Here is a 9,525-nt window from a genome sequence, read left to right as displayed (position 1 = left end):
TACAGTGGATTGGGGGCATGGCTTAGGTGAGGCCTTTTTTTTTAGAATAGGTCCTGGCCCGATGAATGATAAATATTTCCTTAGTGGAGATTTGTCAGTCAATTCAGGACTAAAATTGACCTTGACCTTGATCGAATCAGGTGATTTTGACTTAAAATTGCCTTGGAAATGTTGCCAATTAAATACCAAGGAATTGTGGAGATGGTAGATTTCCTAACTGGGAAATCTACACAAAGGACTACACTATAATGGCTTACACAACTCATGTGATATTGCTTGGTGTATATACATAAATGTAGATAGAAGAACATATATAAATACACACACATTCATATGTACGTATACATACATACTTTATATATTCATATACTTGCTTCAGCAGACTGGAGTGTCACATATCGGCTGTGAAAGTGAGTGATTCGTAGGGCTTGCTTGAGGGGGAGATGTAGGTCACCTGGAAGGTTCAGGAGTGGAAGGTGCTGAGCGGCTGCTTCCTGTGATAAGGTAGACTTAGGAGGACAGATGTGTGGAGCGCCACATTCTGGATGTTTATATCACTCGGCCATGTACAAGGGTCGTCCTCGAGCTGTCAGCAACATCTGTAATGCTGTAGTGGCAGAAGCTGTGCTGTGAGGAGGCCTTTCGTGGTTGCCATGGTATGAGGCAGGATGTCAGGGGTTTCCATGAACATTGACTGGTGGGTCCGAGTGCTAGAGAGCTCGTCTATAGCCAGTCTCTCAGGTGGTGTGTGGGGGGGGGGGGGGTAGTTGTTACCTGGTTCCATCCGTTCACTGAGGGCATAGGTGTGTTATCAGCTGGTGGAACTAATTGAAGGCTTGATCTTGGTAGTGTTACATTTAATGTTGGTTACGTTACATTAAAAGTAGTTCTTAGTGGAGCGCTTAGCCCGAAAGTTAGGAGTAATACACGTGTTACTGGTATAGTAATTGAGGAAGTGGCGAGTTGGCAAGTGTGGATAAGTTAAAATGTGCCTGTGATAAGTGTGTCATTTGGTGTATCATGGCACTTAACAGTTGCAGTTGTAGCTTGGAAGAAGTGTATGACACATCTGTTATCACATCTGTTAAGGACAGGACAAAAGGATATGATGAACAGGTAATCTCATCAAAAGTGCTGTGAGTGTATGTTGATACTAGACATAAGAACACTTGAACAAGATGGAAAGTTATGATTGGTCTGTGGTAAGGCCTGTGTGTAGCACACAAAATGGCCTGAGATAATCATCAAGGAAGTCAGGGGATGGACTGGAGAGGGATTAACCTTGCAAGGACTTAAGGATGATTGTAGAGACAGAAAAGAGGACACACTGGGTATTGTTAGGACGAGGAAAGGGCTGTATACAGTATGTTTGAAATGCACTTAAGACTAGGAGGGGTATAAGGACAGACAGGCCATGGGGTGTCAGGTAAGAATGTAGATGGGCATAGAAGAGTGTTGTGTCTTCAAGATTAAAAAAGGGTTTCGTAAGATATAGAGGTAACCTTGCTTACGAAGTGATGCATATCATGTGGGGATGTTAAACTTGGAAGAACCTCACCTCGGGCAGCTATTATTAGGTCTGTATTGAAGCGTTCTACATCACTCATGAAATTATGTATAGCTAACTGATAAAATAAGCTAATGGCGAAGTGGGTGCATCATTGCATGTTAGTGATATCCTTGGATAAGGTTTGTAACTGTTCTTTGATACTAGAGCACAAAGTGAAGAGCTTATTTTTTTTTTTTTTTTTTTTTTTTTTTTTACTAATGTAATCTAATGCATGAACCAGAGTCGAATCTTGCAATGTCATTATGGAGGGATGACTTATATTGAACAAGATGGGTGTAAGGGTGTCTTTGTCGATGACACCAAAAGATGCATGCGTTTATGAGACCACGGCGAGTGCGTTAATAATTGCTGGTAGTGAATCTACTCAAGTCATCTATTTTGGTATTCAAGATGTGAATGAAAAGCTTCCTCTGTGTACCATTCAAATCTTATCATGATATATGTATGACTTTAGCTCTGTAAGCTTGGCATGGTGAAATGTGGCAAGTAAAGAGAACTGTAATAAAGGAGTGAATACTACAGTTATCTCTACATAATTAGTGACAGGGAAAGTTACACCAAGATCCTCTATAATGGCACTAGGGATGTTCCATAGATTCCCAGTGAAAAGGAACAGGATGAGGATGGGACTCATCTGCAAGTATAGAGGACTTGAAGTCAGGGTGATGCACTGTTACCAGAGAACCGCTCTACAAAGTACTTATTAGCAAAGTTGAGCCATGTCTGTGACTCATCCTTTAAGTTCCTACGGAGTTTCTTGTTATTGCGACACTGTAGTACCCTGTAGGGGCCATTGAAGATAGGGTCTAACTTGAGCATAGGGGAGAGTGTGGACTTATGCTCTTAAAGACTAATGCACCAAAATTAATTGTCTTAATCCTTGTTATCTTATGTTGGTTTGCTGTTATCTTTCACCTAAATAAGGTCAGCTTTTCCTTTGCTAACATATAAGCTTTTTGTTCTTTGATAAGTAGTGCCTTGACATAAAAGCTCATAAGGAAGTCTTGTCAGTACTGAATAGCAAGAATTGAGGGATGTCACCCAATGAATGATAATTGCAGTTAATAGCTGACTGTACAACTGGTAAATAGAGGTCTCAGTCATCATCATGGTCAGTAATCATAGTTCTCATTAAGTTTAAGATGGACTTGTTCAGTCTTTCTGTAATACTATTAGCCTGAGGTCGGTATTGAAAGATGTTTTGATGTTCATTGATTTGCATAACAGTGAGAGAATACTGTTACAGAATTATGTTCCGTTATCATCGTTGAGCTGTTGAGGGGACTGGTATCTGCATATGATATTGTTATAGAAGGCTCTAACAACAATATAAGCCGACTTGTCTGGTATAGAAACAAGTTCACAGCATCTACTGAAGTTATCGATGAAAACTAGTTTACCCTGGGAGTTGTTATAAAATCTTGATATGGTATCGCAAAATAACTGGAAGGGGAAGTCAGGGATATTGTATAACAATGCAGGGGCAGGCTCATGGGTTGAACCTATGCATAAAGGGCAGACATGACAACTCGTAATGTGTTATGTGTTGTAAAATTATTTGGTATAACCTGGGGAAATAGAATCTTGATTGAGCATGCTGCATGGCTCCGAAAACTCTAGTGTGAGCTGCCTCTAATGACTCATGGAAATATCTAAGAATGAAGTAGACAAGGCATTTGGGGACAACTAACTGTCTGTAAGTAATCTCGGTACATTTTCGTTTCTTCTTTGTTAGAAGGCCAGACTCATTCAGGTAGAAATCCTTAACTGGAAGATATTTTCTTGAGGGTTTACTGGGTTTAGCTTCTAGACTCTTGATGTTGCCCCAATACAAGCTATCTTTTCTCTGCATTTCGTCTTTGTAATTAATGTCTAAAGCATCTGGGGGGGGGGGGGGCAGTTATTTGAGAACAGGGAGTACACAGGTGCCTGAGATAAGGCGTAGTCAACCTTATCGCAAGGGCCGGGAGTATACACAATCAAAGGGTTGAACACTAGCAAGGTGTCCTAAAGCTTTGCCAATCTACCGTTTGGGTCGTTGCAGGACATGTGAGTCAGTGGATCATGGTATGTTCTTACTTCTATATCATAGCTTCAAATTAAATCTCAAAAATGTTTGAATGACCAGATAATGCGTTAGAAGCGTCAGTTGCTAGAATGAAAGGTTAAAAAAACAATCTGGAAATGCCAACACTGGAGACGCAAAATCTTTTTAAAGAAGTTGGGGAAGGGGGCTTACAGTGGCATCAAAAATGGGGCATGAAGGGTCTGTAAAAAACTGCTAAACCTAAAAAGCTCTTAGGTTTAGATGCTTTTATGTGGGTTAATGGTCAATACAACTTTACTTAGTCTACTGAAGATCTTCCGGAGCTTTACTTCATGTTCAGCAACATCTTTTGTTACCACTAATATGTTATTGTGGTAAATGACAATGCCATTATTCATAGCCACTCACGACAAGGGACATAATTGTGCAAAACTCAACGGGGAGTTTTTTAGACTGAAGGGCAGATAATTAGCCAGAAGGGGTGGAAAAAGCAGTTAGTTTTTGAGAATTGGGATGTATGGATAATTGATGGAATCCTTTAGCTAAGTCGAAAATTGAGAAGACTTTGTTGTTAGTCCCGATGTCTTGTAATATTAGTTGAAGGGAGGGAATGGCAAAGGGCTCAGGAATAGTCAGTTTGTTTAGCATCGGAGTGGACCAGGGTGAGGTGCTTAGGGTTATTGTACATTGGTCGAGTAGGTCAGCAGTAGTCTTGTCGAGTGCTGAGTGGCGACTATGAGGGGTGAGGTAACTTGGAATATAGGCTGGGCCTTGGCAACCAGATTAATCTTATATTGTAGATCAGTCTTGCTTTGGGGTCAAGACTCCGAAAGCAATAGGGAAGGATATTCCCTGTAGAGGCGAGACAAGATCTCACAGCCCACTTCAAAATCTGGGGAGGAGATAGTCGAGAGAGTTCCATATGAGGGGGGGTTGGGGCTGAGATTGAATGGTCCCAGTAAAGGCAGGCAGTGGTGATTCCATGATTTCACTTTTAGCTAATTTGTAATCAAGTGTACGGGCGTTATTTTGAAGTTGGATGGGGTAGAAGTTTGATTAAATAGGTGGAGGAATAACTCCGCCTAGATGGCAACTCCCTTAACATGAGTTCCTTCTGGCAAGACCAGTCATGCACCCACATTTACATATGTAATAACAGGCATGTTGGAGAATGGAGGAATGGTGGTATTTTCCTTGACACGTAAGTGTAGTGCACTATCTCCCATGGTCCATGAAAAGATCTAAAAGCTGTAGCAGTAGTTGGAGTAGAACGAGAGGGCACATTATGAGGAGGGGCGGAGAGAGTATCTTGGTCCGAGGCCTGAGAGGTAGGCGGCTTATTCGCCATAGAAGGAGTGCTTCTCTAGCACCTGTGTCTGAGACGATGCTTGGGGGGTGGGGGGTGGCGCTTGTTGATGGGGAAAATTTTTCCCAATTACATGGCTTCTGAGAGGGCCTGAGTGCATTGTACCTGTTGTGATGAGTCCACATGGGAGAAGGCTTAGCTAGGGAGAACTTAACATTAAACTTAATTCTGTTATTCTTAGGATCATGGACTATACCTGTATGCCGGGGAAACTCATGGCCTAAGAGGTGGTCACCAGGGATTCAATAACAGTAAATTGGTGAAGAAATGAAATATCATCAAACTTAATGTTCAGCCTGGTTTCTCCTGTTACCAGAAGTACCCTTTACTGACCAGTAAGGAGGCTGTATTTCAAGATTTAAACCTAACCTTGACATCAGACACCAGACTGACAGACGAATCACTATCTAAGAGCATTACTGGTTTACCATTAAGGCGTGCAGGAACCATAGGGGGTTTATTGCAGTGGCTAGCAGTAGCAGAGGCTATAAATTGAGTATGGAGTCCCATGTTTTTTGCTTGACTTCTGCATCTGGGAAGGTCCTCTAGAAAATGGCATGAATTTTGTTTTGTGGGGGCTATTTCCAAGTCTAGATTTCATTATTAAACCGTGTGTTCTAGCACTCTGCTCAGTATAGTCTTTACTTTGATATCATGGGTATCCATAAAGGTTGTGGAATGGGCATAAAGGATTGGGTTGGCGTGTTGACACGAGTGAGGTCTGTGGGGGTCGGGTAGGGCAATCATGCTGAGGGGGAGAGGTCGATTTCACAGATAAGGTGTCCGGCACTACAACAACGTTATCTATCTTTTCTTTTTCATGCTAAACTTTCTCCTTGCACCATGGGGTGACTGATGATGCAAATACTGCATAATTGAAGTAAACCATAAATTAGTTGTTATAATGCGGTTTCACGAAATGCTCCATTGATGTTTGAAAGGGAGTTGTCTGGGATAGAGGAAATCCATTTATTTACTACAAGTCTGACGCAATTACAATGGGCGCAGAGGTCAGTGTAAGATGACTGAGGCTGTAAGTTAAAAATTCTGGCAAGCCGTAGTACATGATCAACCTAAAAGAGTCTGAATAGAATGCAAAATTGACATTTAAACAATTCCCACTTGGTGTTAGGTTGTTGGTCAAAGGCATGAAATGCTTCCCTGGCCTTTGGTGAGATAAGGTCAAAATGAGAATAAACAGTATTTAAGCACTTCTCATCGAAACCAGCTGTCTGATCTCGGTGTACCCGTTGATACTATGAATTCTTTAATTTCCTTGATCAGGGAATCTATGTCTAGTTTCAAACTGCCGCCATACTGAGTAACAGCAGAATAGGGTTGGAGGAAGGTTGGTTTAGTGGAAAATGAATTGCATGGGAAGTCAATAGTGAAATGTGTGATGTTTGTTTTGTGTTTGTTAAAAATGTCTTTTGTATACAACAATAGCTCACCTATTTCCAAGACAGTGTTGTGTGATTGGACATATGCAGATAGAAAAACGAAGGTCTTAAAGGGAACAGGTAACTTATTATTGATAGGTGATCAGGTGGGTGGTAAACTGGACTTGCCCCAAAACAGAAGTGTTACCGGCGACAGACGTCGGCAGGTAGCCTAACGCTGCAGAGCAGTTGGCAAACTATTGGCGTTGTGAGGTCCGTGGACACCGCTACCTTCAGATGTAAATGACATGAAAGATAGACTTAAGGCGGCCTTGGCTTTCGGCTTTATTCACTTCAAAGTCAGTGGATGCAAACTGGACTCCTTCTGCCTAGGTGGAGTTGGATGAACTAAAGGGAGGAGGAGGATGGGAAGGGAAGGTGAGGTTAGCTAGCTACCTCGAAAAAAGGGAGTAATATAGAAGGGGCGAGACCCCTTGCTTGGTGGTTTCTTTTTATTATTGCTGGTTGGAAGAAGCAGTTTTTTGTTTTGTTGAAAATTGAGCCAGGTTGGTTTGGTAGGAGACACCCTTTTTTTCGCCTGCCAGGTATTATCAAAGCAGGAGCTCGTCCTGCCTCCCTTCTAGCTCCAAGTAGCTGAGAGCGAAGTTCAGTGGGTCACTCTTGTTTATTGAATGAAAAGAATAAGAGAACAGAAAGAAACACAAGAAAGGCATAGTCCGTTATGATAGCCTATTGCAGGTGAGACCCTCGCCTGAGAGCGAGGTTCAGTAGGTCACTCTTTTGTTAATTGAATGAAAAAAAATATTGAAAAACAAAAATGAACTAATAATGGAACAAAAAGAAAGAAAATAACATGAGCATGTTGTTAACTATTTTCTTGCTTGCTAGGGATTATCATAGCAGGCATAGTACCGCTATGATAATCTATTGCAGGTGAGACCCTCGTCTGCCTCCCTTCCAGCTCTAGGAGCTGATAGCGAGGTTCAGGGGGTCACTCTTTTATTTAATTAAACGAAAATTGGTTGAGAGAACAAAGAGGAACATTACAATGGAACAAAAGAAGGAATATCCAGGAGAATGTTGTTGATGAACAAACTTATGATTGATATAATAATAGTACAAAACTATAATGAATAGGTAGGGTGAATGAGGGAATGACAAGCAGGCGGCTGGTGAGTGTGAGGTATGGGAGTGTGCTGTTTGTAGCTGAAAGTGAATATGTGAGTGTGAGAGCTATGTGAGAGTGATGTGGCGTATGGGATGGGTAAACGGGTGAATGTATAATTATGTAATATTGGGAGCATAAATGGGGTGTGGCTTTGTGCGACTTATCTATCCAAGGGTGGGAAACATCCTTTGCTCAGCGAGCACATGTGATAGCACAGTGTTCACTGGGCAGATGCCCTTCCCTATCCAGGTAGATTGTCAGCAGAGACAGAGATGACCGAGTATGCTTCCCTTGTGGGTGTGCGAGTGTATGTACAAAACCAACGCAAAACAGAAAAAATAACGAAATAATAAGATAATAAACATTAAACATCATGAATATATGACATATGACATGACCATGGTGGTCACCTGCATGTGGAAAACATCCCCAGGCGGGTCAGGTCTTTATCTCGCCGAGGCATGGGCTGGTGGTTTGGAGATTGATAGAAGCTACACCGTTACTCTCTGCGCATGCAAAGCATCCTTCGAACCGGACACACTCATTGTACGGTCCAGAGGCCTTTTTCACCCAGGTAGTAAGTAGAGGAATTGGCTTCTAATAAATTATGAGTTTAGTGTGTTGATGTGCAAAGGTAAACTTAAACGAAAAACATACAGTTTTGAGTTTTTTTTCGGGTGGGAAACATCCCTCGATTCACACACACGTGTGTGTATGGATCGGTGGCCTTTCCCTTACCCCAGGCATTTAGCTCACATTATGATGTTGGTTTGGTGCTTATTTGCGAGACTGAGAGTGATCTCCTCATAAGCGAGGGTGATTGCGCTCTCAGTCCCTCTGTGTGGGCGAAAGCTGTGTTGCCTAGTGCAACACAGCTTACACATTTATACATATGTGTATATATATGTACATATCTGTGTGTGTGTATATATGTGTGGTTGTGTATATATATACATATATATATATATATATATATATATATATATATATATATATATATATATACACGTATATATATATATATATATATATATATATATATATATACACGTATATATATATATATATATATATATATATATATATATATACACGTATATATATATATATATATATATATATATATATACACGTATATATATATATATATATATATATATATATATATATACATATATACACACACATATGTATATATATGTGTGTATCTATATAGATACGTATATATATATATATGTATGTATATATGTATGTATATAAATATACGTGTCACAACTGCGAGATTGCTCACGACCGTCGGCAGATGTAGCAGGCACGGTCGAGGAAGCCTCGGCCGACGTCGAAATACACGCCAGAGGAACCGACTGCAGCGGCACTGAAGTCAGAGGAGCTGACCGCCCTTGCATATCCGCTTGTGTAACTGGTGAGTGCGGGATGTGCACCCGAACGACCAGTTGGCGTGAGATGCCCGCTCAAGGATATAGTGGGCATCGGACTGCCGGAGGAGCTGCCTGACAAGGACGCGCCGGAGAAACAGCTGGTGGGTGCAGGATGTGCGCCCGAACGACCAGCTAGCTTGGATACCCGCCCAAGAATCCGGTGGGCATTGGTTTGTCTGAGGAGCTGCCTGCCGAAGACGCGCCGGAGGGGCTGCCTGCCGAGGACGCACCGGAGGAGTTGCCTGCCGAGGACGTGCCGGAGGAGCTGTCTGCTAGGGACGCGTCGGAAGAGCTGTCTGCCAGGGACGCGCCGGAAGAATAGCTGGTGAGTGCATGATATGCGTCCGAACGACCAGCTAGCCTGGGATACCCGCCAAGGGATCTGGTGGGTACCGGTCTGCCGGAGGAGCTGCCTGCCGAAGACGCGCCGGAGGAGCGAAGAGTGTGGCTGACGGAAGGGCAGGCTCTGGGGCCACATCACCGCTGAATGTAGGACCTCGGAGCCTCGGTGTGGATATCTCGCAGTTGTGGTTCT

General features: G+C 42.3%; 1 protein-coding gene across 3 annotated transcripts in view; it reads left to right on the top strand.

Moving 5' to 3' along the window:
- LOC125031842 (probable arginine--tRNA ligase, mitochondrial) overlaps positions 1-9,525 on the top strand; it is a 98,656-nt gene that overhangs the window by 28,905 nt on the left and 60,226 nt on the right. The window contains exon 1 of one of the 3 annotated variants that reach the window (XM_047622828.1): positions 9,009-9,315. The exons of the other annotated variants lie outside the window; for them this stretch is intronic. The gene's annotated coding sequence lies outside the window, so the exon portion shown is untranslated. Of the gene's footprint in view, positions 1-9,008; positions 9,316-9,525 lie in introns of those variants that run through there. 3 annotated transcript variants of the gene reach the window in all.

This window comes from Penaeus chinensis, chromosome 2, assembly GCF_019202785.1.
Source record: "Penaeus chinensis breed Huanghai No. 1 chromosome 2, ASM1920278v2, whole genome shotgun sequence".
NCBI classification, from domain to species: domain Eukaryota; kingdom Metazoa; phylum Arthropoda; class Malacostraca; order Decapoda; family Penaeidae; genus Penaeus; species Penaeus chinensis.
This window is presented reverse-complemented; position numbering and strand designations above follow the sequence as displayed.